General features: G+C 36.7%; 1 long non-coding RNA gene across 1 annotated transcript; it reads right to left on the bottom strand.

Annotated features, from left to right (window-relative positions):
• Nucleotides 1-178: 178 nt before the first annotated feature.
• Nucleotides 179-26852, bottom strand: LOC112644279 (uncharacterized). The gene is made up of 3 exons (XR_007412665.1): nt 26766-26852; nt 6582-6740; nt 179-446 (listed from the first exon to the last, which is right to left on the bottom strand). It is a non-coding gene; the product is annotated as an uncharacterized LOC112644279 (long non-coding RNA).

Below are 26852 nucleotides of genomic sequence, written 5' to 3'. Positions count from 1 at the left end.
TAAATTTATCTAATAAAACTGAAAGAGGAGAATATTAGAAAAAGGAATTATAGGTTAATTGTTATCACATTACACTTTTAAAATGTTATCCCACCTGGCACCCCTTAACAGATGCCTCCTAAGCAAACTGTCACAAGTGAACAAAGAACTTTAATTTGCAGAGGAACCAACTCCACACTGTATTAATAAAGTCATTTCTTGTTGTCTCTTAATAATGAGCTGTCAGATGGTTTGCTTTGATTAAAACAACAAACTTCCTGCTATGAAAGGACCCTGTTCCATGTGAGACTCACTGCTTCCTCTTAGATGGGATGTTCTGAATCTTCCTCTCTCACTAACCCAGCTTTGATGCACCTTGCATGGAGTTCGATCTTGAAATCTTTAACAATCATTCCCTCCAGTGCATGAATTGTGGCCTTGTCGTGAGCAAAAGTCTTCATCGTGTCCTGTTATAAAGAGATTATTATTTATCAAGACCAGATTTCTAGCCCCCATTGGAGCATCCTGTTTCTCTCCTCCTGGGGCTGCCCCTCGCAGCCCCAGGGCAGGACAAGGGGCTCCGCACCATATTGCCTTATGAATCTTCCTCAAGTACCCAATTATCCCGCTGCAGCAGCATGTCAGTGTCCTGACAGCTGGGGGCCGCGAGCAGGCGAGTGGGGCGGAGGTGAAAGACAGGCCCCAGCACCGCCATTCGTTCTTCACTGCATTTCCATTACCATGGGCAGGAGAAGAGGCACACACAATGAAAGGAGTTCATTAGGGATGTCACGGAGGTCAAAGACTGCTCGGAAGAAAAGGCCGAGGTGAAAATTAAAAAAAGAAAAGTGCCAGCAGAGTCCAGACAGGTGCTGGGGCTCTTCCTTTGGAAGAGCAAGCCCCCTCTCCCAGCCCTTGGAGCTACTGGCGGAGAGAGGGCACACTCAGGCTGATTTTAATTGAGATCAATTTCACAAGTACCATCTTCTGCAAAGTCCTTCAATTGATTGAAAGCCAAATGAAGCTTTTGTAAGTGGCGACAGGTTTTTCTGTTGTCTCCCCTCTTCCCCCTCTCCCTCCCCAGCATGAGGATTTTCTGAACTTTGGGAGGCTCTATGCTAAAGAAAACATCAGTTATTCTGGGCCAATCTCTGCACGTGTATTTAAGAATAATTATTACTTGAGCTGTACTTCTGCGAACCTAAACTGTGACCCCCCAATTATTTATCAGCAGCAAACATTTATTAGTGAATCAGAAGCACGAAAGGGCCTGGAATTCTACTTGTTGCCTGGGGAGTGGCCTCTCTAAAACCTCACTGATTCTACTGGAGGGCCCCAGGACCAACACTGTGTCACTGGCTGATTGAATCTTAAAAGGTGTTTACTACAAGTAGTTAAAATTTAGAGGACCGGGGCAGCCCCGGTGGCCCAGTGGTTTTATGCCGCCTTCAGCCCGGGGCATGATCCTGGAGACCTGGGATCTAGTCCCATGTCGGGCTCCCCGCAGGGAGCCTGCTTCTCCCTCTGCCTGTGTCTCTGCCTCTCTCTGTGTCTCTCATGAATAAATAAATAAAATCTTTAAAAAAAAATTAGAGGATGGATGTGGGACCCACACTTACCCAAATGATTATAAAGATCACTTGTGTCATGATGTGAATGCCATTTATTAACCAGGAACATCTCATAGCTAGGTAGATAATAAGACCTCATTGTTGTTTATCTAACCTTATCTACAACTCCACGCTTGACAGACCCCTCGGTATTTAGTTTATTAAACTAAATAAATGTTGACTCCAATAACAGAAAAAGACCCCGAAACAAGAAAAACTCACAGTATAGGATATCCTATGGGTAGTGGTGAACGGTTCCTTGCATTGAGTTCACAATAATAAGACAATTTCTATTGAACTGCATCATAATTGGTTTCAAGCTATAGAACAAGAGTTATTTATTGTAACTGTTGTGTGTGGGGTTGAAATACAACATACTAAGGGAACCCATAGCTACTCTTAATCTAGAGAATTTCATGAACAATAAATGAACAGATATATTAGGTATGGCTCTAAAGTATGTAAAGTTCCTTTCTACAAAAGTACACTAAAATCCTCCTGTTTCAGTAAGTTATCCCCTTCAAATAGTTATTGCAAGAATCAAGTGACATAATGTGGAAAATCATGAAGTTTCATACGCGGCATGCAGTAGGAGGGGTATGGTATGTGTGTATTTGTGAGAAAATATATATATGTCCTATTTATATTTGAAGACAATAAATTCATTCCAATGAGGCTGCAATTGTTCAAATTGCAATTGTTCTGAATTCCCTCTGAATTATTTTCAGAGCCTTCAGGCACATTCTCTTCAGTAAGATTTATGTAGTACTTAATATCTGCAAAGAACAATCTCAGACAGACTAGAAAAACTTCCTGTGACAATGGCCTTGATTTCTGAGTAGCACTGTCATTCAGGAGTGAGCGCAATAAAAAAATCTCAAACAAGCAATCCAAAATACATCATTTGAGGTCAAGACAGAGATATACTCTATCAGACGAGGCTATATAGTTGCTTGGGTAACTTCCTGCCTAAAGCCAACTCCAGAAGAGGAGTTGCAAGACTGAGAAATAATAGATTCAGCAGAGGAAACATGTAGCCTCCAGATGACTGCATTAAACCCAACACTTATTTGGCCATGTACACCCTGGAGGTTGTGAAATATAGATTTTTATTACTTTATAATGAAGCCTCATTCTTATAAGTGACAAATCTAGAGTCTCTCAGTAAATCTGAACAGCTGAAACAAATTAATAAATGGTTAGTATATATGTTTATAGGTTGGAGAAGAAGAAAGACTCTAGGAGTTAGTGATTGCATAAAAGCAAGAAATTGGAAAGAGTGGTTGAGTTCTGCTAGGGAAGACTGCACTGTGTCTCTTTTCATAGAAATTTGCAAGCTACAAGGAGTCCTAGAGAGTATCTGGAGTTCTTGACCAATTCTCTCACTTTCAGAGAAGAAGCAAAGTTCAGGGAAATTAACTGCTTTGTCTAACCACATAGACTGAAAAAGAAGAATTGAAAAATCAGATCAAAGTCTTATTCCACATTTCCACTATACTTTGTTGTTCTAGAAATGGAATTTAAAGAAGCCAAATTTTTTAAGAAAAATTTTATTAAATAGTTACACAAATTCATATGCCTTTTAACACTACCTTTGGAAATCTAATAGCAGTGTATGTCTTCGTCAGCAAGAAACCAATAATGTAACACTATAACCCATTGGGAGGGCCATTTCTAGAAAAGATCTCTGGACATCAAGAGATATCTAGACTTTGGCCTTTCTTATTCTACTCTTTACTCACCAGCATGGCTTCAGGAGTAATAGGACTTCTTGTGGACTACTTCCTACATAGGAGAGAATGTACTGAAAAGTCTGCTTATCCACTTATAAATTCTTTGTAATTTTATAAATTTATTATTGTCATTTGGATTGGATAGAAAAACACACTCTTACTCATCAATGGTCAAAAATTAGTTTCAAATTGTTCACACAAAAAGCTCAATAAGACTTTCTATGAAAAAAATATAAACAAATATTCCCTCCCATCACAAAGAACTATTTATAAATATGATAATTCATTTGCCTTTTTAATTTCTGTAGCTCAAATTAAGTATAAGTCTGCATTAATTTACAAATAGCTAAATAAACAAAGTCTTTCATTAAAAGAGTCATAAATGTACCAAAAAAAATGTCACAGAGTAGAGTTTTATGCAGATAAGAGTTTACTTGGAGAGTTATGATTTAGATTTAAAAAGATAAGCAATCCTAATTTTTCTTTTTTCTTTTTTTTAAAGATTTATTTATTTATTAATGAGAGACACAGAGAGACACAGGCAGAGACACAGGCAGAGGGAGAAGCAGGTCCTCGCAAGAGCCTGATGTGGGACTCGATCCCAGATCCTAGGATCACGACCTGAGCTGAAGGCAGCCACCCAACCACTGAGCCACCCAGGCTTCTTAATCCTAATTTTTCTAATAATCAAATTATTTCACTTGTTACATATGAATATACTTATTTATATTTTAATATGTCTCCAATAATATTTTAATTGAAATGTACACCATACACATATTCTTTCTATGGGATGAGAAAATTTTTAAACAGAGCAATGTTTTCTAAAAAAAAAAAAAAAGCTCCAACTTGCAGATCTCAGACAAAATATGACTATCAAAGAAATTGGATTTTCTTTCAAATCCCAACATTCCAGATACCATTTGACTTTTCAGAGTACCTTTTTAGGAGATGAAATAAATGTAAGGATCTTGGATTTAATCTTACAAGTATTGCACTATGAATTTGCCACATCCCACCTCACCGACAGTTGTATTTCAGAAGAAAATGAAATCATTCACCATATCTATTTCATAGAAAGTCTTGTAGCATCAGGAAATGGAAGTATTTTTTACAATAAATCATTGCTCTCCTAAAGCACCAAAATAGCTTCTCTCTTTCCAAAATTGCATTACTGCTACTTATAATGTGTTACCATACAGAAATACTGGCAAAGACATGGGACTATCTAGGAAAATGATCCACTTTGCTTCCTTTTTTGAATCCACTGAATTTGATAAAAGAGAGAATTAACACATATAAGCATCTAATAGCTCCTATGCTTTATATACATTTTCCCATTTAGTTCCCTTACCTGCAAGAAAGGTATTATCACCATTTTACACATAAGGATACTGCTGCTCAAAGAGCTTAATTAGAGTCTCCCAAGGTAAGGAGCTGGTGTGTTGTGGAGCTATGTCTGAAGCCCATTCTGGGCTGACTCCATTTTAGTACTAAACTAATTTACAAAAACCTAATGGTAAAGTTTTTCTTTAGCTTTCAACAGTTTCCAAGCCAAACACCTTGCCTTTGAGACCTTGTTCTAGGCTTGCCCTCTCTTGTTCACTGCCTTCATGGTAGGCCTCTTTGATCCAGAGATGGATTCTGTTCTGCTCACCTTTCCTGCTGATCCTCATTTTACTAATTCTTTTAGGACTGTCGACAAATTCCACCCCATTGGATTCAAAGGCTAACCTAAGACATCAAACAAGAAGAGCATTACAAAAAAAGAGACTACTCTGAAGACTTCAAGAGAAATGTGCCCCTCCACTACACATGAATCAGAATAGAAAGAATCTCAAGTTGGCCAGGATGATACCTTGAGCAAGCAGAGCTTTTTAGTGCCTCACAAACTCCATCTAGTAGGCTTTTGACTAGGTTTCTCTTTAAAGAATGAAGCCAGAATTTCTACCTTTGGTGAAAGTAGATTAACTTGTTACAGACAAACTATCCCACTTGAAACATTGTGGAAAGCTGGACACATCCACACAAAGACACACACACACAATTTTTTAAGTAATGGGTAATTATCAAAACAGCAAAGACTTGAGGAATAACATCCCAGAGACTAAGGAAGCAAGGTTTTCCCCTCGAGGCATTTGATGAGGGACTGAGAAGCCCAGAGAACTTCTGCCAGTCTGAAAGAGTAGGACTAGCAGAAATTGGATTCTGAAGCTCACTGGATTCAGTCGGGAACTCCTCCCTAATACAAAATTCTACCTAAGAACAGATGAAGGAGAAACAGGTCAGTACTCACAGAGCTAAAGCCAAACTCCAGATCAACTCAATCTTCCTTTGGCTTAAAGTCACCTTTACCTATCTTAACTGCTATCTGAAATAAAAGTCCATTCTCCACATTATACTATACTATATTCGGCAATAAACAAAATAATATCAAAAATTAGGAGATAAAACTAAATGAAGAAAAAACAGAATTGGTTTTAAAACTGTGTATGCATCTGTACATATATTCATACATAAAGATGTCCTTTTTCCCAGAATTTATCTATAAATCCAATGCAAATGCAATTAAAACTCCAGTATGTTTATTTTTTATTAGATCAATAGGTTGATCCTAAAATCCACAGGGAATTTTTTTTTAAGATTTTATTTATTTATTCATGAGACAGAGAGAGAGAGAGAGAGAGAGAGAGAGGCAGAGACATAGGTTGAGGGAGAAACAGGCTCCATGCAGGGAGCCCAATGTGGGACTTGATTCCGGGACTCCAGTATCACGCCCTGGGCTGAAGGCAGGCATTCAACCACTGAGCCACCCACGCATCACAAATTCACAGGGAATTAAAGGGGCCCAAATAGCCAAAAATACTATGAAAAAAAGAGATACTGTACTGGGTACTAAGACTTCTTAAAAAGGTATAATAATTAAAAGTGTGTGGAATTGGTACAAGCATAAACAAATATGGACATAATAGACCAGAAAGATATTTGTGTTTATATGGGAATGTGATTTATTATAAAAGTGATATAGCACAGCAGTGAAGATAGGATGACCTCTAAAGTCTGGGTCAACTGGACCTTCATAGAGGGGAAAGTACATGTTGCCCTCTACCTTATCTCATTATAGAAATAATTCCATGTGATTATAACTTTAAATATGAAAGACATTGTAACAATACAGCTTTTAAAGATATATAAGAGAATACCTTTATGACCTTGGATTTGGCAAAGATGGCTTAAACACAGAATAAAAAGCACTAACCAGGGATCCCTGGGTGGCGCAGCGGTTTGGCGCCTGCCTTTGGCCCAGGGCGCAATCCTGGAGACCCAGGATCGAATCCCACGTCGGGCTCCCGGTGCATGGAGCCTGCTTCTCCTTCTGCCTATGTCTCTACCTCTCTCTCTCTCTCTCACTGTGTGCCTATCATGAATAAATAAAATAAAATAAATTTAAAAAATTTTAAAAAAAGCACTAACCATAAAGAAAACAGTTGATAAACCAGGGCACATTACATTGAAAAATGCCATAAAGTACTGAAGAGACAAATCACAGAAGGTATCTGAAATATATAACTAAAAAAGGTTAATTCCCAGAATAAATAAAGAATTCCTATATCTTCAGTAAGAAAAAAGACAAATTGCCATTTAAAAAAGGGCAAAAGAAAGGGGTAAACACTTTACAAAAGAGTATATCCATGCAACTAATAAATATAGTCCTCTTTTTCCATGGTTCTAGTATCTGTAATTTCACCAGTTACTCAACAACAACTTCAAATTTCAGTAATGACTGTTAATTAACTCTAATTGCATGAAATGAAAACTTTACTGGTAGCTCTTTAGCCAAGAGTCGTGGCTGTGAATAGTCATGAATCATGACCAATCACATCACTTCTTTCAAAGTCTGTTAGTGGCTGGTCACTATGAATGTGTTAGCTCTTTTGCACACAGACAGCAAAGCATGTAATTGTGTTGCTTCCTTGTAGCCCAGTTACAAATGTAGATAATGCTTCACAAAAAAATTAATAATCAAAGAGGGAATTGGTCAACTAGAGAAAGTACAGAAAAAAAGAAAAGTTATAGGAAAAAAGGAAGAGTGATCATACTGAAAATAAAACTAAAATTTAATGTAAATGGAGTTAAAGAAGAAATAACTGATCATGAGAATGTAGATATGACCACCATCTGAGAGACCTGAGATATGCAGCCAGAGGAACTCTGTGAAGGCAAATTTATCCACATAAATGAAGAAAGTGGTTGTGATGCAAAGGATTAAGATCTCCCAGAGGAAGTAAGTCCAGTAAAATACTTCATATTAAAGGACCTCTTAGGGATAGCTCACAACATTGGAAGCATGAGGGGTAAACTACTGGAAGCTGATCCAAACTGATAAAGGCATGTGATAAGTTGCCAAGGCAGAAAAGCTCTCTGTTCCACATTGTAAACCAGACAGCGAGAAGGCAAGAACTGCACAAACTATTCTTATGCAGCTTTTTAGAAATAAAATGCCTTAGTTCTTATATTTTAATTACAATGAATGAAAGAAATTTTGGTTTTACAGGTTTTTTCATTCCCCTATGCATTTATAACCCACAATAAGAGAGGTTATTTTTTAATATGTTGACAAAAAATTAAGGTAACAAAGTTAAATGGTTATTTTCTCCATTGATCAATAATAGAGCTTTGCATAATTTTATCTTACACAATTATGTTTATAGTCCTGCAATACTGTGCAAAGCAAGAACTGCTCTGTTTAGGAAGAAGATTTTCCATTTTGTGAGTCATCTGGAAAATGAAAAGACTACTACATATGTACCAGAATGCTTAAACCAAAACAGGATAGTGATACTAAATGTTAGCCAGGATGCAAAGAAATTTGAATTCTTAGGCACTATGGATAATAGGGAAAACTGGTTCAAAACATTTAGAAAACCTTAGCAGCATCCACTATTACTGTGCGAATGTAAAAACTATTATTAATAGTAGTCCAGGGGTAGTTCTGAAGTGGCCTGGGAAACCCTGAAGGTCTTTAAAATGCTCTCAAGGAGCCCATGAAATCAACAATTTTAAAAATAATACTAAGACATTATGTGCCTTTTCCTCTGTTCTCACTTATACTAATCATATAGAAGACATAGCTAGAAAACTGTAGGCACCTTAGCATGAATCAAGCAGCACCATCAAATTGTAGGAGTTGTCATGGTATGGTCCTCTGTCATGCACTCACTTATGGTCAAGATAAGAATGAGAAAAGGGGTCGGGGGAAGAGGAGAGAGGTAAGGGAAGGGAAAAAAGGGAGAAGTAGGCAGAGGAAAAAGAGGAAATCAGCTTCACTTAAGAATGTCCTTTATAGGGATCCCTGGGTGGCGCAGCGGTTTAGCGCCTGCCTTTGGCCCAGGGCGCGATCCTGGAGACCCGGGATCGAATCCCACGTCGGGCTCCCGGTGCATGGAGCCTGCTTCTCCCTCTGCCTATGTCTCTGCCTATGTCTCTGCCTCTCTCTCTGCCTCTCTCTCTCTCTCTCTGTGTGACTATCATAAATAAATAAAAATTATATATAAAAAAAAAGAATGTCCTCTATAGGGATGCCTGGGGGGCTCGGCAGTTGAGCTCAGGGCGTGATCCCATGGTCCTGGGATCGAGTCTTGCACTGGGTTCCCTGCATGGAGCTTGCTTTTCCCTCTGCCTCTGCCTCTCTCTGTGTGTTTCTCGTGTATAAATAAAATCTTTTTTTTAAAGAATGTCCTTGATAAAGTAATAAATTAGCTTGTAATGCAGTTATGATTTTCAAATGAATATATAAAATGCATATTTTATTCATTTATTTGACAGAGAGAGAGAATACAAGTGGGGGTGGGGGAGAGAGAAGCAGGCTCCCCACTGAGCAGGGAAGCCAATGTGGGCTCGATTCCAGGATCCTGAGATCATGCTTTGAGCCGAAGGCAGACATTTAACTGACTGAGTCACCCAGGCACCCCATAAATACATATTTAAAATATTTTATTTGTTTTAATTTCTAATACAGCAATACCAATAGATAAAAGTGGCAGGGGAAAAACATCTTTAGAGTCCTCAATAATAATATTTTTTATCAGGAAAAAGGGTTCCTGAGACCAAAAACATTTGAGAGCCATTCAGGAAATAATGTCTCTGATTACTTTGCACCTATGTCATTTACATGTCAGTGAGCCCCTTTTTAAGGGTTTAAATCTTCTGAGGTAGTTAAAATATTACTTATTCAATCAATTTTGTTTATAACTTTTATTTATCTTGGTAGACTTCTTAAATGGCACCCAATGATAAAGTTCAGTCTAATTTCTGACTCATGATCAGAATTTCCCATTCCAAGTCAGACAAGGGTATTGGGGTGAGGTTACCTCCTTTCTAATTATTCAATGAATAAAAATAGGGCTTGAGGGCAAAAATAAGTGGAAGTTGTTACTTGTCATTCAAAAATAAGTATCTTCGGTCACCACAAACTGCATTGAAGAACTAAACCGTTCCACACCCCTGCTGCCCCAATATATTTTTCATTTAATCTCTACATGTAGCTTTAGAATAGAGGTTACTGCATAAAATGAGGTACATCCATATGAAAGTATGATTTAATAAAAACTTACTCAGTGTCTCAAAATATATGAACAACATGGGCATACCAAGTGTTAGGTCAACTCTAAGAACTGGTAAGAAAAACAGTACATAAAAAAGATTTTAAAATAAAAAGAACAGTAGGTAATTATCTGTCATTCTTAGCATCTAATTCAAAACCTATTTATTTTGAGTTATAATTTTATAAACTTAATATTAAGCCAGGCTCTAATTCTGATTTTTAAATATATATACCTTCATTAAAAATAGCTACATAGCATGGGCTTCCAGTGTTAATCTGGAAATGAGAGCAAAGTCCTCTTTACATACTGCTGACACAAGTGTGAGATGCAAATATGAGGCTTCTGGATTCTGCAAAGTGCTTGAGGAAGTGACTGGAGCTTAGGGGTAGCAAGAAGGTCTCTGGACCAATTCTGGACCAAGCAAAGCCCAGACAGTCTTTTAATTCTGGCTAAGATAGATTAACACGCATCACATTTACTCTCCCACTTGAAATAACTAAAGATTTGGACAAAATACATGAAACAATTTTCTAACACTAGACATTAAACAATGAAGGACATTGATCCCTGTGAGATGAGAAACAAATAAGATGAGCCCTACAACTATTGCAGCTCCATCTCTAGTAAGAATTTCCAGGCCATGATTCAAAGAGGGGAAACCCACACAGAGGATGATGACTCCCCTAAACTGAGGACACAGAGATGAGAGTTCACTGAGGCAAAGGCAGCTAGAGTTTGCATAAGGGCACAAGAGTATAAAGACTGTACAGGAAAAAATAAAAACTTGGGCAATTTGCAGTGTCCCCATGTACTCTTTAGCTGAGTACTGATCAATGCATGCATGTAATAAAACTACTTAAAGCCAAAAACAAAAAAATAAATAAACTCACAAAAGGATTAGATAGAACCTTCCTCGAGACTCAACATAGGACTGGGAATAGATCTATTCCCACTAGCCAGAGGAGTACACCTCATAATCCATGGGGCATTGCATTCAGTGCTCAGAAGAGTTTTGCCTAAGTGCTGGGGTAAAATTACCTCTAGAATACCCACTGATGAGGTCTACATTAACAATCTTAAAAGCTTAATTGCAAATCATACCAAAGCTCAAGATACTTATATCGTAAAAAAAAAAAAAAAAAGCAGCATATAAAGTAAAATGCAAAATGTCTGGCCTACAATAAAAAATTACTAGGCATTCAATGGAATATTACTCAGCTATTAGAAATGACAAATACCCACCATTTGCTTCAACGTGGATGGAACTGGAGGGTATTATGCTGAGTGAAGTAAGTCAGTCAGAGAAGGACAAACATTATATGTTCTCATTCATTTGGGGAATATAAATAATAGTGAAAGGGAATATAAGGGAAGGGAGAAGAAATGTGTGGGAAATATCAGAAAGGGAGACAGAACGTAAAGACTGCTAATTCTGGGAAACGAACTAGGGGTGGTAGAAGGGGAGGAGGGCGGGGGGTGGGAGTGAATGGGTGACGGGCACTGGGGGTTATTCTGTATGTTAGTAAATTGAACACCAATAAAAAATAAATTAAAAAGAAAAAAAAAACAAAGATGCAAGAAAATAGGGTCCATTGATGGATAAAATTAATCAAAATCAACACTGAAATGATACAGATGATAGGATAGTAGACAAAGACATTAAAAACAGTATACCTATATTTGATATTATCAGTAAGATAGGGGAGTGATTGAGCAGATTAAATAGAGACATGGAAGATATAAAAAACCAAAACCAAAACAAAACAAACATTTCATGATGAAAAGCATAGTGCCTTAGATGAAAAACACAATGGATATAATGAACAGATTAGTTATTACAAAAGAAGAATGAACTTAAAGACACAGCAATAGGAACTACACAAAATGAAACATAGAGATAAAACAGATTTTAAAAAGAAAAAGATAGAAGTGCATCAGTCAGCTACGTGGTAACTTTAAACAACCTAACTAAAAATGAATTTGTAGTTAAAAATCTTTCTACCAAAAATAAATTAATTAAATGCCATGCCCAAATGGCTTCACAGATATTTAATGAAAGAAGTGATACCTATTTTATATCCAGTCTTCCAGAGAGTTGAAGAGTTGGGAATACTTCCAAATTCATTTTGTAAGGCTATTATTACCCTGATGCCAAGACCATAAAAAATAATTACAGGAAAAGAAAAATATGAAACAATATCCTTCATGAACACAGATGCAAAAATCCTTAACTAAACTTTAGGTAACAAAATCCAATAAGATATAAAAATGATAATACAGCATGACCAAGTAGGGTTTATCCCAGGAATGCAAGACTATTTTAACATTCAAATGTCATTCAACGTAATTCACCATATTAACAGACTAGAAAAACCATATGACCATCACAATAGATTCAGAAAAAGCATTTAACAAAATCCAGTAACTATTTTTGATTAAGAGTCTACACAAAGTGGGAATAGAAGGAAACTTCCTCGACCTGATAAAAGGCATCTACAAAAACCTCCAGCTAACATCTTAATGATGAAAGACTAAATGCTTCCCACCTAAGGTTAAGAAGAAACAATCTGCTCTCACCATATCTATTCAACATTATAATGGAGGTTCTAGCTGGTGCAATATGTAAAAGAAAAAAATAAGGCATCCAGATTGAAAAGAAGAAAGTATGACTATCATTGTTTGCAGACCTCATATTTCTCTGTGTGCAAAAGTTTACAGGATAATGACAAGTCTGCTAAAACTAATTTGTGAGTTTAGCAAGTTTGCGAAGTATAAGATCGATATATAAAAATTAACTGGGCAGCCCAGGTGGCTCAGCAGTTTAGTGCTGTCTTCAGCCCAGGGCCTGATCCTGGAGACCTGGGATCGAGTCCCACGTCAGGCTCCCTGCATGGAGCCCTGCTTCTCCCTCTGCCTGTGTCTCTGTCTCTGTCTCTCATTAATAAACAAAATCTTTAAAAAAAATAACTGTATTTCCATATATTAGCAATTATTGAACAGCTGGAAATTGAAACTAAGAATGCCATTTATGATAACATCAAAAAATGAAATTCTAGGTTTGGTTTGTGTCTGTCTTTTCTGTTGTCTTGTTTCTTACATTCCACATATGAGAAATAGATTCTTAACTATAGAGAACAAAATGATGCTTACCAGAATGGAGGTGGGTGGGGTGATGGTTAAATGGATGATGGGGATTAAGGAGTGGACTTGTATGATGAGCATCAGGTGTTATATGGAAATGCTGAATCACTATATTTTACACTCAAAATTAATAGTAGACTGCATGTTAACTAACAAATTTAAATAAATACTTTAAAAATTTTTTAAAGATGAAACTCTAAGAAATGAATCTTTAAAAAATGGGCAAGATATACTCAATTAAAATTGCAAAACATTGTTGAGAGGACTTGAAGAATGAAATAGAGAGATGGTTATGGAATGGAAGACTTAACAATATTGTTAAGATATCAATTCTCCCCAAATTGATCTGTGGCTTCTTTGAAATATCAATTAAAATTTATATGAAAATACAAATGACTAGAAAATCCAAAGCATCTTGAAAAAGCAGTTATACTACCCAATTTCAAGATTTATTATAAGTCTACATAGTCAAGGTACTATGGTATTATCATCAAGATAGACAAAATAATGGAACAGAATAGAGAGTTTGGAAATGGATCCAGAGTACATGGTCAACTGACTTTTGAAAAAGATTGAAGAGCAATTGCTTAGAGAAATCCAAAAAAACAGTGCAGAAACAATCACATATCCATATGCAAAAATAAAGTTTCACCTGTTTTATAAGACATTCTATTATTACTTTAAAATAAAATTTCATAGGGAAAATCTCTATTTGAGGTTCAGCAAAGATTTCATGGGTATGACACCAAAAAGACAATCAACAATAACAAAATAAATTGGACTTCATCAAAATTAAGAACTCCTAAAGGCAATATGACAAGTCTACTGCTAACATATTGATGGTGAAAAGCTGAAAGATCAGGCATAAGACAAGGATGCCCACTTTGACCACTTTTATGCATAGAGTATTGGAAGTCCTAGCCAGAGCAATTGGGAAAGAAAAAGAAGTAAAAGTCACCCAAATTGGAGAGAAAGAAGTGAAACTATTCACTATTTGCAGATGACATAATACTATATATAGAAAACCCTAAAGAGTATCAAAAAAAAACTGTTAAAACTAATCAATGAATTTGGTAATGTTGCAAGATACAAAAATCAATACAGAAATCTGTTGAGTTTCCACACACTAAAAATGAACTAAGAGAAATTAAGTACACAATCCCACTTATAATTGCATCAAAAAGAATAAAATACCCAGAAATCAACTTAACAAAGAAAGTGTACTAAAAGTATAATACATTGAGGAAAGAAATTGAAGAATATACAAATAGAAAAATATTCCATGCTCATGGATTTGAAGAATATCAATAAATGTCCATACTACTCAAAGCAATCTGCAGCTTCTATGCAATCCCTATCAAAATTCCAATGGCATTTTTCACAGAACCAAAACAAAAAAATCTAATATTTGTATGGAACCACAAAAGATCCTAAATCATCAAAGCAATCTTGAGAAAGAACAAAGTTGGCGATATCACACTTCTTGATTTCAAACTATATTACAAAGCTGTAGTATAGTATTAAATACTGTAATACTGACATAAAAACACATAGATCAATGGAACATAACAGAACCCAGAAATAAACCCCACATATATACAATCATTAACTTATGACAAGGAGCCAAGAATATACCATGGGGAAAGAACAGTCTCTTCAATAAATGGTTTTGGGGAAACTGGACAGCCACATGCAAAAAGAAAAAAAAGAAGAAGAGAGGAGAAAAAAAAAGAAACTGGAACATTATCTTATACCATAAGCCAAAAATGAACTTAAAACCGACTAAAGACTTGAACATAAGACCTATAAAACTCCTAGAAGAAAACATAGGCAGTAAGCTCCTTCATATAGGTCTCGGTGATCAATGTTTTTAAACTGACACCAAAAGTAAAAGCAACAAAAAAATTAACAAGTGGGATGACATCAAACTAAAAAGCTTCTGCACAGCTAAAGAAACCATCAACAAAATAAAAAGGCAACCTACTGAATGGGCAAATCATATTGCAAACACTATATCTGATATGGGGTTAAAATTCAAAATATACAAAGAACTCAAACAACTCAATAATACAAATAACTACAACAAAAACAATCAGATTAAAAAATGAGCAGAAGGTCTAAATAGTCATTTTTCCAAAAAAGACATACAGATAGCCAAAAGGTATATGAAAATATGCTCAACATTACTAATAATCAGGGAAATGCAAATCAAAACCACAATGAGGTATTACCTCACACCTGTTAAAATGGCTATTATCAAAAAGACAAGGAATTCCAAGTCTTGGCGACAACATGGAGAAAAGGAAGCTCTTGTGCACTACTGGTGGGAATATAAATTGACTGGTGCAGCCACTATGGAAACCAGTAGGGAGATTCCTCAAAAAATTAAAATTAGAACTACCATATGTTTTAGTAATTACTTCTGAGTATTTATCCAAAGAAAACACTAACAAAAATAGACATACATGTCACCATGTTCATTGTAACATTATTTACAATAGTCAAGATATGGATATAATCTAAGCATCCATCAATGGATAAATGAATAAAAAATGGTGATACACACACACACACACACACACAGAGATATGGAGAGAGCTATGTCATTCAGCCATAAATAAGAATGAACTCTTGCCATTTGCAACAATATGAATGGATCTCAATATTACGCTAAGTGAAATGAGTCAGAGAAAAACAAATACCATATTATTTCTCTTATATGTTGGTTGGGAGGGTGAGGGGAACATACAGAAAACAGGTGAGTGGTTGCCAGGAGAGGTGAATGAGGTGTAAGAGAAATGGATGAAGAGGGTCAAAAGGTAGAAAAATATAAAATAATAATAATTTTATACATTGGTTATCTGTTGAAATGATAGTTCTTCAGGTATACGGGGTTAAATATTTTATTTTAAAATATTTATTAAAATAAAATATTCAAAACTATCCGAAGGGAGTGTAGGAAATATCTTTATGATCTTTCTTGGGAAAGATTTCCTAAACCGATACAAAAAGTACAAACTATGAAAGATTATGAAATTTTACTGTATGAGTATTGTAAAGGGTAAAACTAAGCTAGTTAAAAAAACAAATGACACATTGGAAGCATATATTTATAAGATATAAAATAAAGGATTAGCATCTTGAATATATGTAAAATAAATTTAAATGGATAAAAAGTTTAATGGGTCTAATAGAAAAATGAGTTGAGGATATTAACTGTCAATAAACAAATCAATCAATAAATAGATTTCTACTCAATTGTATAAAGAAAATGTAACTTCTTCATTTCACATAATTCACTTCATCCTCCCTACCAGCCTCCACCTTACTGGTCTGGGTGATTAGAGGGTGGGAATGGGGAATAGGGTTACTACAAACTTCCTGGATAAGTGAACCTCAGATATCTAATTCACCTTTAGATAATATACTCCTCAAACTCCCCCCACAAAAGACCCTGACCTTCAAAGGAAGAAAAAATATTATTTGATGCACTGTCCTTAAGAAGGCAAGAAATTCAGAAAGATTTCAGAAAGATTTTCAACATAAATTGAAATCTTCATTTAACCGACTGATCAAAGAAACCAGAATCCAGATCACTTGAGAATTCTCATTAAACAATGACCTCATCTGTAAAATGAGAAAGTTCCATCAGAAATTCATTCACTTATGTAGCAAAAACTTATTTAGTTCTGAATTTGTGCCAAATGCTGGGTTTTAGAAACATAGATATGAACAAAACTAAGTCCCTACATTCATGTCAGTAATAAGTCAGTAGGAGTTAAAAAAAAAAAAAAAAAAAAAAAAGGAAAAAGAACCCTACTCTTAGAAACTCATTATGAGATTGAAAAGTTAGATCGGGTGGGGGCGGGAGAGTGCAAATCTTCCATCTGCTAAAGGATTTTAATTCACAATACATAAAGAACTCAAAACCCAATGACAGGAAAACAATCTAAGTTAAAAATGGACAAAATATTTCAACAGACTCCTCACCAAATAATAGATACCAATGTAAATATGTACACGAAAAGGTATTCAACATCATTATCCGTTAGGGAAATACAAATTAAAAGTATAATGAGATTCCTCTACAAACCTATTTGAGTCTCTAAAAAGTCTGACAATATCAAGTGTTGGCTAGGATGTGAAACAACTAGAACTCTTACCCACTGCCAGGGGGAATATAAAATGACACAATTGTTTGGGAAAATAGTCCAGTAGTTTCTTTTTCTTTTTTTTTTTTTCTTTTGGATTTATTTATGTATTTATTTATTTATTTGAGGTGAAGAGGGGCAGAGGGGGAAGGAGAAGGACAAGCCAACTCCACACTGAGGATGGAGCCCTACACAGGACTTTATCTCAAAGCCCTGAGATCATGACCTGAGCCAAAACTAAGAGTCAGATGCTTAACCAACTGAGCCACCCAGGCACCCTAATCCAGCAGTTTTTTATGAAGCTGTCCATACCTTTTTCATTTGATCCACCCATTCTACCGCTAGAGCCTCTGATCTTACAAATATGTGTGCATAAGTGTCACAGAAGCTTTATTTGCAATAACCAAACAATGCAAATGCCCATCAACAGATGAACAGATAAGTAAATTTCATTTATATAGCCATATAATTGTGGTTTAGATATAGCCATACAATAGTATAATATTCACCAATAAAAAGCAATGAACTATTGATACATGCAATAACAAACATTTAGTAATGATGGATATGGTCATTATCTGGATGTTGGTGATAGTTTCATGGGTCAAAATAAACATATGTCAAAATAAACAATTGAAAAAAACGAGTCAAAACAAGAAATAGATTTTAAAAAATAACTTTAAAAAAAGATCTTTTTTCTTAACGATTTTTATTTATTTGAGGCAAGGGAAGAGCAGCCTCGGCACAGAGCCTGACATAGGGCTCAATCCCACAACCCTGAGATCATGATCTGAGCCAAAATTGAGAGTCAGACACTTAACAGACTGAACTACCCAGGCACCTCTAGATTCTTAATTATAAAGAACAATTAGATAGTTACCAAAGGGGATGTGGGGGGGGGGGGGGCGGCAGGTAAAACAGGTGATGGGGATTAAGGTGTACACTTGTGTACACTTGTGATGAGCACCAGGTGATATATGGAACTGTTAAATAACTAAACTGTACACCTGAAACTAATATAATTCTATGCGTAAACAACTGGAATTAAAATTAAAACTTAAAAATAAATAAATGCAAACAAACTACAGTGAATACAAATAAATTATTGTACACTTTAAACATGGGCAGTTTATTATATGTCAAGTCCACTTCTATAAGGTCTTAAAAGGCTCAGCCACCGGTGTGAAGAGTCCCCTTCCATAAACTTCCATTTCTCAAACTGCTCTTTTATGGCTTCTTTCTTCCTGTCAGAATGTCTTTTTATCTTTCAGTGTTTGAATTTGAATAAAATTGTTAATAAGGGCAAAGAACAGGTACACATTAGGTCTGGGGTCTCTCTGTCCACTAGAAAAGAGAGCTTTGATAGGCTTTAAAAAAAAAAAAAAGCAAAAATATAAACCTCAAAAAAGGAAGAAAATCATCCTGATTTATTACTCATGTTACAGCGAGCGATCTGGCAAGAAACAAAACTAGCAGTTAATCTGCCAAGCAGAAAAAATGCAATCCCTTTGTTGGTTGTTATGAAGCATTCGGCTGTTTTATGGTGGGAGTCTATCAAATTCAATACATTTTACATGATTGCAAATTCCTTAAAATATGAAGATGCTGTAACGGCGTAACAATGAGGGACTGAGATACTTTGCAATAACAAATTTTGTTATTCTTTGTAAAATCTACCATTTTATTTTTAACAGTAATGACACAAATTGCTATCAGTGTTACTTTAATATAAATGAATATGCGAGCTTTAATGTGCATATGAAAAGATAAGAATTGCCTTCTTTCAGAAGTGTAAGTCAGGCATGTAAGGTAAGGAAAGAAGACAATCTTCTGGATAAAATGCATCTATAAATATCTATGATAATTGACGATAAATTACACATTCTCCTGCCCCTACCTCTACCCGTCAGTGCTACGCCCTTACCAAAGATGTAGGATGAGAACAGATTGTACCATTCTTTATCTTTTCTGCATAAGCTCTGTTAAATGCAACCCTAAATGGAGCAGCTATTTTCAGGTGTAATATAAGATGCCACTTGGGACATGCCAAGAGTGTTTCAATTATCAGGAAGTAGCCTCGTCTGGAAGTGGCTTACTCGCTCACTTTTTGGTTGGACCTATAAGGTGACCATTTATAACACCCCTTACCAGCTATGACTGAGCCATCCACAGCGCCCCTGCCCTCTGCAGGGCTTATGTCCCCATGGCCTCACCCGCAGGTCTCTGCTTTTTTCCAAGCTGTGCTCTGTCACCGGACACCCTTCCTGCCTCCTCGATGACGTCATCCTGACCCAGAACTCTTCTGCTGCTCATCCCATCCCATCTGTGCCACTGTGAGCACTCCACCCACTCTGGGTCTTTCAATCTCAGTCTCTGTGTTACACACTAACCACTGAAACCATTTTTCCTTCTGGTTTCTTACATTAACTGTGACTTCATTTCTCTCAAACTCAAAACCTCATCCTCCAAATTTTCCTGGTGCAGCTCTTCTTTCTTCAAAACCCCGGCCAGGGGATCCCTGGGTGGCGCAGCGGTTTGGCGCCTGCCTTTGGCCCGGGGCGTGATCCTGGAGACCCCGGATCGAATCCCACGTCGGGCTCCCGGTGCATGGAGCCTGCTTCTCCCTCTGCCTGTGTCTCTGCCTCTCTCTCTCTCTCTGTGTGACTATCATAAATAAATAAAAATTAAAAAAAAAAAAAAAAAAAAAAAAAACAAAACCCCGGCCAGGAGGGTCCTCCTCTCCTGCTGCCTTGTGCCTCAGTGCTGCTTCCAACCATCGCTCCCAGATCACCCACTGCTCCTCCGTGGACATTCAGGGCACCTGTGGCTCCGTTCTCTCCCCTTCCTCCACCTTATTCACAAACTTCATTTCTCAACCATCATTCTCAGAGCCTGACTGCCTCACCATCTGGGAAAATCACTCCTCCATCACCTGCACCTTCTAGGGTCGCCTAGCCTGATCTCACACAGGAAAGGCCAGGGTCACACTCTGAGATCACTCTGCTCGGAGATTCTAAAGTAACTGCTGCTAATCACCACCGTTGACTGTCCACTGTCCCTTCACGTCCCTGACACTTTCTGCTGCTAAACCTGAGCACAGATTCAGGGTTGTTAATACGATCTATGATCACAATCAGCAAAATGAAGATATCCAGCTCTCTGGACTGAAAGGTTGACATCGTTGGCAGCTTTGAAGATCTGGCTTATAAGCTGAAGTCATAAAAATCATGAAAACAGCCCCTGTCCTTAAGAAAGAAAATCCTCCTTTTGATTTAGCAAAGCAAGTCCATCTATATGCTAATTTGAATTTTTATCAGGCCCTTCGCCATCTGGCTCCAACTTCCTTCATTTCCTACTCCCACTCCTTCCCCCTCAATCCCTCATCCCTTCCTACTCCCAGAGCCTTGCCCCTCCAGACACCCCCAGGTGGCTTCCCTCCCAAGGCATGTTGCGCCTGTGTTCATGGTCCTCTCTCTACCAGAAGGCTGGATCTCCTCTGGAAATTTCTCTCTCCACTTTCATCAAATTTAAATGTTACTTTTTCTTTGAATCTTTCCCAAGCTCTCAGGATTTTTTATTCCTAATAAACTATTTATTGAGTGCCTGAACCATGTCAAGCACATTCTAAGATTCGGAGATTCATCCTGGAATTACCTTCTGCTGAAAAGAAACCAATAATTTAAAAAAATATATTAATACGTATTACAAACCAGGCTAGAAGAATGAGTGCTGAGAGAAGGGGAAAAGCAATAAAACAGAGTAGTCTGAAATGGCCCCACCGAGTGGGTGACCTTTGGGCAAAAATCCAAAGGGTCTGAGAAGTGAACTTGCAGCTGAAGGACAGCAAGATCACTGTTTGCAGCTAAAATTTTGATGTGCAAAGTCGGATTATGAATTCTGTGAGGATAGAGATTAGTTTTTACAGATGTTTATGCCTCTAGTTTCCAGAATGGTTCCTGGCCATCTTGTAAGGGTTGAAAATGATGTTGGAATTGAAATTGCTACCTACAGCATACTCTACTTCTCCCTGTCTGGGTACATTTCACATTTTCAGGTGACTTTTCTCAGAAGTAACATTACAAATAGGCAACTGAGTGAAAGACGACAAACTTTAATTACCATGAAAGCAACACACCCCATGCTTTCAGCACTTGTTGTAAAATAAACAGTGCAAAGGTAGAACTGTCTTTCATTTGATATATTGAACCTTAAAGCTAAATTCTTGGCCTTCACCACCATATTTACAAGTGTCTAATAAAATGTAAAGGAAATTGATTTCTTTTGCATGGCATTTCATTAATGTCAATGACCAAAAGTTTCACGCACTACATTATCCTTAATGTACAGTGATTCACAGCAGTACTACATTACTGGAAAAGTCACTGTCGGTGTAGTCTGAATGGATTCTGGAGGTAACAGTTTTCCCCTTTTATAAAAATATCCTAAGTTCTATGTTTCAATGATATGGCTAAGCCAATAAATGGCTACAATACTGATCAAATGCAGCAAATTAAAATGAGAACTTAGTGTGACATAGGTCATGTGTGAGTCTCCAGAAGAAGCTAGTGACCAGCTGACAACCATTCCACAAGGGAAACCCTCGTGGAATGAATTAAAGTGACTCACAGAAAAGCACAAAAGCTTATTGCTACTGAGATGACATCATTGAAGAGTAAAACTATCTCTAGAATATCTGTGTCAATTACATTGTTGGGGAAGCAGTCACGTTTTACAGTGTGAATGTGTATTAAGCACTCACTCAACAAGATGACCTCAACAGTGAGGCAGAGGGAACACATGCAGGATGGGTCTTTTGCATTCCAGAACTTTTGGTTATAATTCCAAAGGAAGCTCATGAACATAGACTGGAACCTTGCTTTCATTATAATTAAAGCTTTTAGTCCCCTTGTTACCATGACAGATTACCCATAAAACCTAAGAGAAAAAGAATGTTTGATGTATGATTCCTATATTACTCTCTGAATGTAATTGTTTTTGCATAAACATTATGGTTTTTATGTCTTTGAGGGTTTTTGTCACAGTGATGGGAAATACATAAGGTTCTTTCTACAAGCCAATCAATTAGTAGTGGCTGGCCAGATCACTCTACTGAGAAGAATGTACACCAAATCTACTATCAGCAGGCAAGACTGCTGTGATCAATTATTAATGTCTGCCTCGGGCTAGAGTTAATGTTATAACATATGCTATTCTTGTTTTCAAAGGATGATAATACATTATTGCATGAAGCACACATGGTGATAGGGAGAATCTAGCTTGAGACCTGAAAAGAAGGATGAACCAGCAGGAAGAGAGTAGGCAATTGTTTTATCCAGCTGTCCTTCCTCACTTGCAGACTCTCCTTTTGATACAGTCTCGTGTTTATGTTTTTGCCTGTTTGTTTGAATAAGGCAGGTAATTCCTTTACAAAGTACAAACTAGCTACTACCTCTCAGGACATGAAACAGTGAGAGAATGACACTGTATCTGTTGAGGTTCCATTAAGACAGCAGAGTCTATTCTAAATATTTCACGCAGGAAGAGATTTTACGCAAGGTTCTAAGAGAGTTCAACAATGTTAGACAGTCATGGGCATAGGGTATGGAGTTGCTCTGTGCCATCCCAAAACCCAAGTTAGAAGAAGTTGGGGATGTAGATGTAGAGATCATCCATCAGATGTTTAATGAGGAAACCCTGATATGAGCGTGTGCTAGATGTATGCCACTAATATTGGCTTTCAGGTTGGTGCTCAGAAGGGTGAAAGGTGGGTGGAAAGATCTGAACTTTAAGCCTAAGATGGAACTGATGGGCTGCAGGTGGATCCTGGCTCTGCATGACAGCCCCAGGCTCATATTGTGCTACAACGGGCAGACTGGATGTCAGCTGCAATCCTCCAGCCCCTAATTTGCTCTACCTCCATTATCCAGGAAAAGCTTAGATGGTCTTATATTTCCTACCAAAGTCTGTTCAAGGACCTCTGGGGCTATGTAGTACTTAAGCAATGACTATCACAACCACTATCCCTCTTTTCCCTCCTACCCAAAGAGGACAGAAAAGAGTAGTTTGCAGTTTACATTTACAGCACAACATTCTATCATTAGTGCACTCATTGAATAATTATGATTAAACACGAATTTAAACTACGGTTAACCTTTCCTAATAATTATAGAGCTTAAAGTGACCTTGTACAATATAACCATTTTTATTCATTGTCCAGATACTTGAAGACCCCATGATGCTTTTTTCTTTTTCTGGAAAATTGACCTCCATTTTCTTTTAAAATCCCTTTCCTGCATAGATTAAAGTCTCCATTTCCTTTCCATCTTTCATTCATGTTGCTCTTGCTGAGTGTCCTAGATTCAGGTGAGCTTCACTGCAATCCCATCATTGAGAGCTTGATATTTAAGACTTTTTTTCTTTTAATATTGTTTTCCCTGTAGATTTCTAAATAATCAACATTTAAGATATTTCTATAAGAGTCTGGACAAGATAAGAATAACCAGGATTATGGTTCCTATTTAACATTCTGGGAGTTCTACCCAATGATAATGAGTGGCAAAACCTTGTGTATCATAGGAAGAGAAGAAGCAAAGTTTTACTCAGTTTAAAAAATCTGAGACAAAAATCAAATCATGGTATACTATTTGGCCCAGTAATAAAAATGTTAAATACTTCTGATAGTGTAAATAGTGGCTATTGGTTTGAAAAAAACAAATTGTGATGTATGTTATTTGAGAGGAATTGAGGGAGCAAAGGAGAGGAGTTTGAAAAGTGAATTTTCATCCAGAAAATCTACAGAAGCTGATATATTGAAAAAGATCAGTATAATCAGGACATTTAGAAATACAAAGAAAAATGCCAGGAAAAGAATATCAAAAATTGCTTAAAGTAGTAGCTTCTGGGGACAACAGATGAAGTTAAAGGGCTATGATAAAGAGACTGACTTTTTTCATTATCAGCCCTTCAATATTATTTACTATGGATTTATTTAACTATGCACCTATATATCTTGGGTAAAAATAAGTCACGATTATCCATACAATGAAATAGTATGTATGCAGTTGCTCCAAAGAATAGGGTACACGCCTATATGCTAACATGAAAAATAATCTAACATATAGTAAATGAAAAAATATTCATGTTGCAGACTTTTTAAAAGGGACGGAGAAGCATTTTCTCTTCATACATTTTACTGAAATTTTTACTACGACATGTATTATTTTGTAATTAAAAAATAAGAACTTCTTAATCCAAGAAAATCCACTGAACATCTGCTGAAATTAGTGAAAGTGTCTAGAACAAGGTAAACAAAGACAGTAGCTTTCCTATGTGTCTCTAACAATCATTAGAACATGTAATGTGAAAATGTCCCACTCACAATGGTGACAAAAAACATAAAATACTAGCAACAAGACTGATAACAAATGTACATAAGCTATAACATTTTATAGAAAGTTACAAATGAAAACATGTTAGTGGAGAGGTTAACCATGTTCCTGGTTGGAAAATTCAATATTGCATACCCATAAGCTCTCCTAAAATTAGTTTATAGATTCAATGCATACTGCAACAAAAACCCCAATAGATTTTCTATGGAACTTGTCCAGCTGATTCTAAAATCCATCTGGAAGAGTAAATGTGCAAAATTAGCTAAGAAAATTCTGAAAAAGAAAAACAAAAAGGGCCTTGCTTTGCTAGATATCAAACACATTATAAATTTCCAGTAATTTTTAAAAATGTGGCATAAGAGCAGGAATGAACAAGATGATGAATGGAAATGGGGAAAAGATAAGCAAGCAATTCACACTTGCGCAGGCTGAAGGACACATGAAAAGAGGCTAAATTTCTCTGATCATAGGAGAAATAACAATTAAGCAACGAGCTACTTGTTGCCCAATTTGTTGGAAATGTTAAGAAAAAAAATAATACTGAAATCTGGAAGATACATGGGGAAACTATGTCCCCATATGCTATTGTTGTGAGGAACTTGTTGCAGCCATTCTGGGGGCAATTTGGAAATCTAAATATTCAATATGCTTAAACCTTGACTCAGAAATTCTATTTCTAGGACTCGGTCATGAAGTTATATTCATGCATGTGCAAAAGAATATACATGTACGGTAATATCTATTGACAAAAAATCCTGGAAATCATCTAAATGTTAATTGTTACGTTAAAGATTATGAATTTTGTAGCCATAAAAATAATGAGGCAAAAGCTTGTGTATCATATGGGCAGATAACCCAAGGGATACTTGATACTGAGAGCAGGAAAAGCAAATTGCAGAACATTATGGATAGCAAGATACAAGTAATTTATAATCTATAAATGTACATATGTACACAGGAAATGGTTTGCAAAAACATACATCCAATGTTTAACAAAAATTCCCTCTGAAAAGGAGAATGAGATTGGCATAGGACAGAGACAAATTCACATTTTACTTCACATAGTCTAGTATAAGACTGAATTTTTTTTTCCTTAGGGCAGAAATGTTTGCATCCATTTGTAATTAAATACATTTTCAGAGTACAATATTAAAAGTATTGTAAGCCAATATACCAAAGGAAAAAAGCCTATGTCAAGTATATGTTTATCATTTCCTGTGTAAGTTGAAATTTTATCAACTGGACTTATTTTTTTTAATATTTTATTTATTTATTCATGAGAGACACACAGAGAGAGGCAGAGACATAAGCAGAGGGAGAAGCGGGTAGGTTCCCCATAGGGAGCCTGATTCGGAACTCCATCCCAGGACTCCGGGATCATGCCCTGAGGGGAAGGCAGATGCTCAACCACTGAGCCACCCAGGCGTCCCACCTGGACTTTTTTGTAAGAAAGAAAAATTACAAGTAGTACGGAATTGGAAAATTAAATGTTCAATTTTCAATTTAATCATTACATTTTGGTTTTTCTTTTTTCCCACTATGATATTTAAAGTTTGTATGGAAAAGAATAGGGAGAGAGAAGAAATAAGGAAAATATGAGCAATTTCACAAGATGTGCAAAAAGCCCAATTGTATTCTTACTGCATAAAGTGCCCAGTTGCCTCTCCCCACCTGAGAGTGGTGGAAAACAGTGGCCTTGAAAGCAGCCTTTGGGTTGTCATAATACAGACAGATGGGAATTTGAGCTTGTGTAGGTCCTAGTGCATGGAAAGCACCTACAGCCTCCCTTGCGCATGCATGTGCAGAGACATGCATACACCCATGCACGCACACACGTGTGTACACACAGACACTCACACACAGTTGCACGTGACAAGACGCAGACGAGACCAAACCACCCTCTGCTCTTTTTCTTAGCCCCTTTTTGGATTTTGCCATAAAGATGTTCCAAACCAGGCTTTGCCACTACATCTTCCCCTATTACATGCCAATGCCTTTTTGTAAAACTGCAAATCGCCATCCAAATTGTTAGATGTGATTATTTCCAGTTTCTGCAAATTACTTTTTAATGCCTTTCTTCCTTTCTCTAATCAACCCCTTGCCATAAAAATAAATAAATGTTAGGAATTTAAATTAGACAACCACCAGCACCCCTTACCTAATGCTTCATATGTGAGAAACCCCGCACAATACACTGTGGAAAAACACAAGCTGAGTAAGACACAGGCCTCACTCTCTAAAAGCC

This window comes from Canis lupus, chromosome 1 (genome assembly GCF_003254725.2).
Source record: "Canis lupus dingo isolate Sandy chromosome 1, ASM325472v2, whole genome shotgun sequence".
In the NCBI taxonomy this organism is placed as follows: domain Eukaryota; kingdom Metazoa; phylum Chordata; class Mammalia; order Carnivora; family Canidae; genus Canis; species Canis lupus.
Note: the sequence above shows the minus strand (reverse complement) of the source record. Positions and strands in the feature narration are given on the sequence as shown.